Here is an 8,460-nt window from a genome sequence, read left to right as displayed (position 1 = left end):
GGTGATAAATATAACATGCTGTGCATACATGATACAGTCTCAGATGGAATCTAAAGTGCAGTATTTCTCAGTTAAATCTCATAATTTATGCTGTTTTCGTAGTTGGGGACTTTCCAAGATACTGAATGCCTTGTATAGGAAAAAAATGACATTTTAAAGTCCCCTCACTGAGTGCTCATTCTGCTCTCATTGTGGCAAATGGTAAAATTACCTTTGATTCAATGAAGCAAGGAGGACTTAAACCAATTTATATATAATGAGCAGAGAGGAGATGGAGGTTCCGAGTAAAGAATAGAACAGTGATTCCAGATTTATTTCAGCTTGGACCTCCTGTTTAAAAACTAAATGGCCTATTGCCAGCTATTCACCATCCCTTCCTGATTCAGTGGTATCCTAACTGAAGTTATACAAGATATAAACTCTGCCCATTTGGTCCTGTTGGGACATAACCAAGACCTAGAAATAACAGTTCAAACAGTTTAGTAGCAGTCCAGTCCAGGCTATACTCAAGTTCTCTCAGTCACTTATAAGGGTGCATCTATACACACATCTATGTGTTTTAATGTGCACTAATTTGGCCCAAGAACCAAATCCTTTCCTTATTTAAAACTGCCACACAAGGGTGATATTAGCTGAATACCAGATATTGACTGTATGACTTGCATAAGTTCTGCCTACCTCCAAATACAAGATTAGACAGGTGAGGGCCATCACAACACACTTATTGACACTAGTTACTGTCCCTTGAGCAAAAACCTCTGCTAGTGCTTGCTGCTGACAGATACATAGGGGATAGCAGAAGACTAGATGGGTCTCCTTACTCACATATCATACCTCTTATGGATATAGTGTTCATGCTGGCATGTTAAATTGGTATATTTTTTAGTGTACTCTGAAGTTCTGTAAAGGCACACCTAATTCGCTGCTTTTAGTAGGATGTGAAAAATTAGAATCACCTCTCAGCCAACCAGTATCACTGCAGCCTTGTCTGATTATGTCTTGCACTCCAGTCTCATCTACATATCAAATTCACTCAGATAATGGAGACATCAGCTGATCTGGCTGGGTCTGACAAAATATAACATAATGAAGACACCCTAGCCCATGTACTTTAATAATGTTCTAATGGCCTCATATACAAGTTGAACAGGAGCCACTGCCATCTTTGAATAGTAGGAGTGAGGTGTGTCAGAAGCAATTATCTTTAATTTATATTTATTTTCCTTCTTAACAAAATAAATGCTTGCAATTTTTTTTAAACTAAACTAGCTGGCTATAGTGTTAAGCTTGTTAAGCTTGTTTATATACAACATAGTATCTTTGGTTTATTGTTACTGTTTAATTTTCTTCTTAATTTCTGTTTAATCAACAATGTTGCCCCATCCATTCTTAGATAAACTGAAGTAACTAAAGTAACAACTCAAGATCTATTGGGATGGGTCAACTAAATTTAAATAATTCATTCTTTTCTGAGGTCTATTGATATAATGATTTTATAAAGATAAAATATTAATTAAAGCTAATGAAACTAAGGGCCAATCCTGAATGGTGACGACTGTTTGCAATGGGAAGGTACTTAATTCCTTGGAAGAGGCACTTGACTAAAAATGTTCAAACTTAGATATCTAAAGTTAAGCCCAGAACTAGGTTGCCTTTGATCTAAATTTTAAAATGGCTTAGAGTTAACAGCATACATTGGAAGCTACAAATGCACAGCACTTCTACATGCTTAAATATGAGCTTAGGTTCCTACCTCTAGGAATTCAGGCTTGAAAATGTTGGCTTCAACACGTTGGAAACTAGGCCCTGATATTTTACTCATCTGGCTCGTATATTCTGTAATTCTAATTATCTCAAGAGCTCTAAAGTCTAAGTGCAAAAGTACATAGGTCCTGGCCTTACAAACCCGTTCATATATGCTTTACTTAAATTATTATTACTTACTGTCAAGTCCTACTGCTGGTTTATCATGCTTTGGAAAAATAATTAGAAATCTAGATGTTTAGTCATAATTTACTCCAGAAGAAAAATGCCTGCGATGAAGGAATTTCAAATATAGAGAAAATATTTTGAAATATATATAAACGCTTATCAGTGTGTGCTTTGTACTAGTTTTTGCCATATGCTGCTTCCTTTACTCCCATTAACATTAGTGAGTCTGTTCATGAAAGTAAAGCAAATAAATTATCTTAACTGGGTTCAACTATCTTTATAATTTATTTTTAATTGACACAGTTTGGTGTTTCTCTTCTGTATGAAAAGCCCTGTCCCTTTCATCCTTGTGGAAACAGACTTCATACTTGTTTTATAGTTTTCTCACCTGGAGAATGTGAGAGGCAGAACTGTTGATCAAACAGACAATGGAGAAGCAAGTCCACTGACATCTAGGAATAAACTGAGTTGAAATCACAACAAGGCATTGTCTTTATCCTCTTTCTCTCTCATGTGCCAGTTGCATGGTGAAGTTTACTGCCACCTGTCAGATGTGGAAAGATAACAAGAAAGACACTGATGGGTGTAGTTCTTCAGGTTTTAGCTGGAAAGCTTACTCTTTTAAGAGTGTGAAATAATTAGCTTGATGTCAAATTAAATTAAAAGCTCAGTCAAAATCATCATGGGCTCTAGAGGCCTTTCTAAGTGTGGATTTAGAAAACGTAAGTAACACATATGTGGGGATGGGGGAGGGTTGGGAAGGTAACAGATGAGGATTACTAGCCCGCAAAGCAGCTTGATAATACTTTAATCAATGCCTGGAACAAATCCAAAGTAATCATAGGACCAAATTCAAGGTGGATTTTCTACACAAGAACTGCAGAACCATTCATGAAAATCTGGACAGGAAATCCTTGCTATGTAATACAAATACATTAAAAACATAGTACTTATGAAAAAAAAGTTTATATTTCCAAATTTATTTGTAATAAAACAGTGCTCTTTTAGTTAATATACTGATGTTACTCAGTCAGCTATTCTGGAAGCAGATGCTCTGTTTACCCATAAAAGGCATTATGCTGCTTTTCTGACTCAGAGGTATTGTGGGAAAGAATCAATTCCACAGCAGTTTATTCCTCATCAGGTTCTTGGCTGATGACCCTGCTTTTGATGATTTGTGATACCTGCTCACTAGAAACTATAATAGGATCATCAATTAATATACCATATGCCACTGAACATTCATCAGATGATAATGACATTAAGCCATTTCTAACCTGGTCAGTATTTATGTCTGTAACCTAGCAGTAAAAAAGCTCTGCAGCCCTTTCCAAGTACTCTAAACTATCCAGTCCTTCAGTTTTTTACTGGTTAATATTGATGATGGTGCACATGTATCTTGACTCTGGAAGAATAACATATATTGGAATGTACTCTTCAATTGTCCTTGTTCTGTGGGCCAGAAACTCACTTCATGCTGATTTACTTTTAGTCTATGCGCTTCTAATCAGTTTTGCTTGTGCTGTGTTTAGCTTGGTGAACTGTTAAAAATGGAGGAAACAGAACTGAGTTTATGATCCATAGCTGGTTAATGTCTATTTATAGCGTTAAATTATATTTTCCATTGTGTCTCTTAATTGTCTTTGATTTTATATAACAAATCTAATTTAATTCTATTTAATTGTGATACTCTGATAAAGAGTATTGTGGTCTTATGTTCCATTAATCTTTCATATGTGACATCCTACAATGTACACCTGTAGAATTTCAGTTAGTCAAACTGTTCCTAGCATTTGTTCTATTTTTACTCTTCCTTTGTGTAGGCATTTGATCCTGCATATGGGATCTTTAGCACTATACTCAGTGTACTGTCTTATTCTGGCTCTAGGACCAAGATGACTCTAACTAGCACGAGGAAATCATGACACTTGTTTGTGCTCCAGTTTATTTTGATCCAGAGTGATTCAGTAGGTGAAAGGTTAGTGCCGTGTACGTGCTCAGTCAAACATGTCTTTCCTTTTTACCACCTCTGTACTTTAACAGTGTTGAATCATTTCCAATATTTTTGTAAATGTGCTAGAGAAACAGAGATGATAATACCTTATCCTAAACGTAGAGTAATATGGGAAAGTCTAAAAGATCAAAAAGATGAATTGATATGACTTCCATAAAGATGCACTTGTGTATTTAATTGTATTTAAAAGATTAAAAGATAAACTGAGGAATCCTGGCATTTCTGTCACCAGTTCCGTGTATCATCCTATGACAACTGTAACCATCACCTCATTGAATCCTTCTTTGTGCATTAGGTAATCCATTATATGTGCACTAGATTATCTCTGTACTTCTCTATATCTTCCCTGTGCACTGCGTTCCTCTGTTCTGGGTGGCCGGGATGGAAAATAAAATTCTGGATATGGTTCTCTCCTCTCAACACTAAGCAATGGTGCTCCTGTTGGATGGCTACACACTTCAGCTGCTTCTAGCCCTGAACAACAGAGGCACACTACAGTTCCTAGGAAAGAAACATAATTTCCAACCCCAAAACATTCATGAGTCAAGCCACACAAAAATTACAACATAGACCTAAAAACAATTCTATCTATCTATCTATCTATCTTTAAAAGCTGGATCCATTTGATTGGCCTTCTGGTGTTTGAGTCTTTTGGTGATAAGTTCTGAAGCTGTCTTCTACAATGACTAGATTAAGAAACGTTTCTTTTTTAATGAAGCTGAGATTCTTATATGATCATGTAAGCCTTATATGTCTTACATGAGCACTCAAGTCTTTAAAAGACACATCAACTATCACAGGAGTTGGCAACACTGGTGGAAGAGGAAGAGGAGGAAATAGTCTCATTCCCTCACCTGCAGAAGCTAAATTTGATCCCACTGCCTAAGTCTGCTGACAAAAAAAAAAAGGAAGAAGGAGCACGGGGGAGGAGGGAAAAGGTGGCCCAACGGAAGATACATGGTGGGGAAAGAAAAGAAAATGTCTTAGTTAAGTTCAAGAGGTCACAAAATCTGGGGAGAGCTGCCATAAGTAAAATATTCCTCATACATCTGTTCAAACCAGCCCCATGCTTCAAATCATTGGGCTGTTCTGTCACTGATTTTAATGTGTACTTGCTTCATTCCAAACAGTGGGTTCTTTCCTGCTGCCATTTGCCTGTGCTCTGTCATGGAGGCAAAACATAAATTTACTGCACACCCAGCAGTAAATACTATGAGTGGAAAATGTGTTTGGATAAAAATGAGAATGCTGTAGGGCTGTCATGCTATAGGAATTTGGGGCAATCCCAAGGCTGTCTATGTGGTTTGTCCTCGGGTGACTTTGCATCCCAGAAGAACAAAGATAGAGTTGTTTGCTTAAGCTGCAGCCACCTAGGAAATATACACCATCCATTTTGTCCTCCAGTGACTTTTTATCTCGCGGGAACAATATATATATACACACATACACAGAGCTGTACAGTGTTGGGAGATCATGCTAAGTTTTAGGACTGAGGAAAATTAAAATGAGGCAGGAGGGAAATTACAGTTTCAGTTGTCTTGCATCGCTGCCTGTCATGACAAAATGGCAGTACAGTATTGTTCTGCATAGTTACACATTAAGAAATACTTGAGCTGTGACATAAATTGTATATTACTTCATTATTATCACTAATGGTGGAAGATTGTGTAAACTGATGGCCTGTCAACTCATTTACATTTGTACAGCGACTTTAAAAACTCAGCTTTATTAATTTCCAAAGCATTTTAATTACCCATGTTAAAATGTTTGGGGGAATGAAGTTCATCTTTGTCAGCCATCATTTTTTGCCTCTTACCATGCCCCAAAGCTTTTTAAATGTTTACTGACTCTCTGTTTAGTTGTATACTAACTTCAAACTCCTTTTTCTGCCCTACAAAACTAGACTTTCCTCATAAATTTCCAAGCTTGTCTGCCTTTATACTTGCCTTGGAAACATTCAAACAGACTCAAATGAAATGGAAAATATCAAAATAAATCAGTTAACAGTTTTCCCTACAGGGAGATTATTAAAAATATGAACCATTCATGACAGGTGTTAGTCACATCACTTCATATGCCACTGGAAGGTTCTCCAATTCTGTGACGATCAAAGCAGAACAAGATGATTCTATATAGAATAGAATATTGCGAAAATGATGCCAGCCGTAACATCATTTCTTTTTCCTATGTCCACTCTGTTGTCCCTATGCATAAAACATCTCCTCAAAACTGTTCACCAAACCACCTTTCCTTTTCAAACAAATCTCTCCTAGAAACTTGTTTCTGCCAGGCTGCCTAACAGAAATTAATTAAAATATAAAACAGAAATGTTAAATATAATATAATAATACTTTCACAAGCATGTGCATTAATTACTAAATTATCCCTGTGGTCACATTGTTTTTATCTCTTTTTCCCTTCACTTCTTTTTAATCTATTAATGATTCATACTTCTTGTGCCTTGCCTGACTTTCATTTGGAGCAGAAGTTATGTCTTCACTTGTTGATGTGAAGTATTTATACACTCTGGGGTGTGTAATAACAGCAAGCAAACTTCTTAGAGGCCCTGAAGCCACCCGTTTGCTACATTTCAATCTGGCAATATCCTCTCACCCACCCAGTCCTGGCTATCATCGGTCTTAATTTTCCAAACAACAGATAAGTAATGGAGATCTCCAAAATGTATAGCAAAGGGCAAACATTAATAGTAGTCATCTTTCTCCACGGGAAGGCTGTATACAAATGTAATAAATAAATGTATACCAGAGACAGAAAGACATTTTGGTATTTTCTTGTTCACATGTGCACACATTACCTTCAAATTTGGTTTCATACAAGTAATAATAAATGTGAGGCTTGTGAGTTGTATTTACTTGTTTAATTCTGTTTCTACTCCGCTCAAATATAACCCCCAATGCAGCGTTCCCAAATTTTTGAAATATGGTAACACCTTAATTGTCACCCCCCCCGCCCAATTCTGGCTGTTTTTATATCCTTGAGTAGTAGCTTGCAGGTGGAACATGTAGATCTGGGTGAGAACGGCGGGTAGCACCACAAGCACTTTAAACTGGTGTGACCAAATGGGCTACAAAATATGCTTAAGAAGTCTTCTGACTTTCAGCTCCTGTTGGTTTATTCATATAGCACCAGCACAGCCAGCTGAAGAGATCCTGTAAGGAAACTAGATTTATATGCCAGTTCATCACCTTTTCACTGAAGTGACTGGTGAATAGGCGTTTGGGTAGTTAGTAAAAGGACCAAAAAAGAATGAAAAGGAGGAAGTAGCCACATCCTTTGTCTCTGCATGCTGCAAAATTTTATTTTCTTTCTAAATTGAGAGGGATTAACTTGTCTAATAGTATGAAAACTTTCTATGTATTGTTATAAAAGAGTACAGTGGCACCCATGTGTGTTTAAGCTTATAATCAACCCTGCTCTCTAAGCGGGTTCCTGGTCAATCAAGCTAGGGAGCCAAAGATGGTTGGACATAATGTTAGCCTCATGGGCTGTGTAACCGTGAGCAGGAACGTGTGGTTTGTGATGCCTCCAAGCCTTCTGAGATGCTGCAAAATGCATGTGGCGCACATTAATCCATTTGCTGTGTTGCATATTTGCAGCATGGTGGCAAAATTAAATACCAGGACATCCTGGTGTCTAAAACAGCTGCACCAAAAAAGCAGTGCAGTGAATGTGGCAGCATTGTGCGCTGCCAGAAACTGGACCCTGGCTGGCCAGAGCTGTGCTCCAGCTGCTGGCCAGGCTCCGAGCAGCTGCACCGCTGCTGCCCCGGGACACCCCCAGGTAAGGCTGCTGAGGCCAGCCTCCACTACCCCACCTGGGGCATTTTGCTGTGCATGTGCAGGAGTGTGCCACAGGGCAACTACCTGCTGCTGCCATTTGTCCCTGGGGAAATGCGTGTTCCCTGGTGGGGGTGCGCCCATCATGTCTGTGCACAGTGGGTACAAAAACTGGCGTGCCATAAGCAAGCTCTGAAATGATAAACCAGGAGCCTGAGGTGAACCTTTGACTCTTGACACATTATTATAAACAAAAGTTTCTTGGCGCTCAAGGCAAGGAGAGTTTTGTACCACAGGGATCATTTTGTCCTAGAACTCGTTCAGAAAGCCAGGGGCCCCGTCCTCCGCGTAGCCTTGCCGGCGAGCCTGGATAGCGAGATGGTTGCGGGATGCCCGACTCCTAGCAGGCGGGCAGGCGGGGGCACGACAGCGATCGCCCTCCGTGGATTCCTGCTGCGCCCAAACCTGAAACCCAGCGACAGCAGGTATCTGCTCGGGCGGCCCCAGGGGCTCCCTTGACTTGGTGGCTCATTAAAATCGACCCGTTCCCTTGCGAAGCTCCCCTGCACACGTGCCCTCCACCCCCACCTCGCAGCAGCGCCGCCTCTGGCTCAGCCCCCGTCACTCGCGGCGCGGAAGGGGCGGGGCCGCCCGCGGTGACGTCCCAACAGGCAGCGCCCCCAAGCCGCGCTCAGACTCGGGCTCCGCATCCGCCCT

General features: G+C 39.6%; 1 long non-coding RNA gene across 1 annotated transcript; it reads right to left on the bottom strand.

Moving 5' to 3' along the window:
* Positions 1 to 300: 300 nt before the first annotated feature.
* LOC109305112 lies at positions 301 to 8,299 on the bottom strand. Its single transcript, XR_002099559.1, has 3 exons — positions 8,035 to 8,299; positions 2,321 to 2,476; positions 301 to 330 (listed from the first exon to the last, which is right to left on the bottom strand). It is a non-coding gene; the product is annotated as an uncharacterized LOC109305112 (long non-coding RNA).
* Between the last annotated feature and the right edge of the window lie 161 nt (positions 8,300 to 8,460).

Source organism: Gavialis gangeticus, unplaced genomic scaffold, assembly GCF_001723915.1.
Source record: "Gavialis gangeticus isolate Ggan-Ray unplaced genomic scaffold, GavGan_comp1, whole genome shotgun sequence".
Lineage (NCBI taxonomy): Eukaryota > Metazoa > Chordata > Crocodylia > Gavialidae > Gavialis > Gavialis gangeticus.
This window is presented reverse-complemented; position numbering and strand designations above follow the sequence as displayed.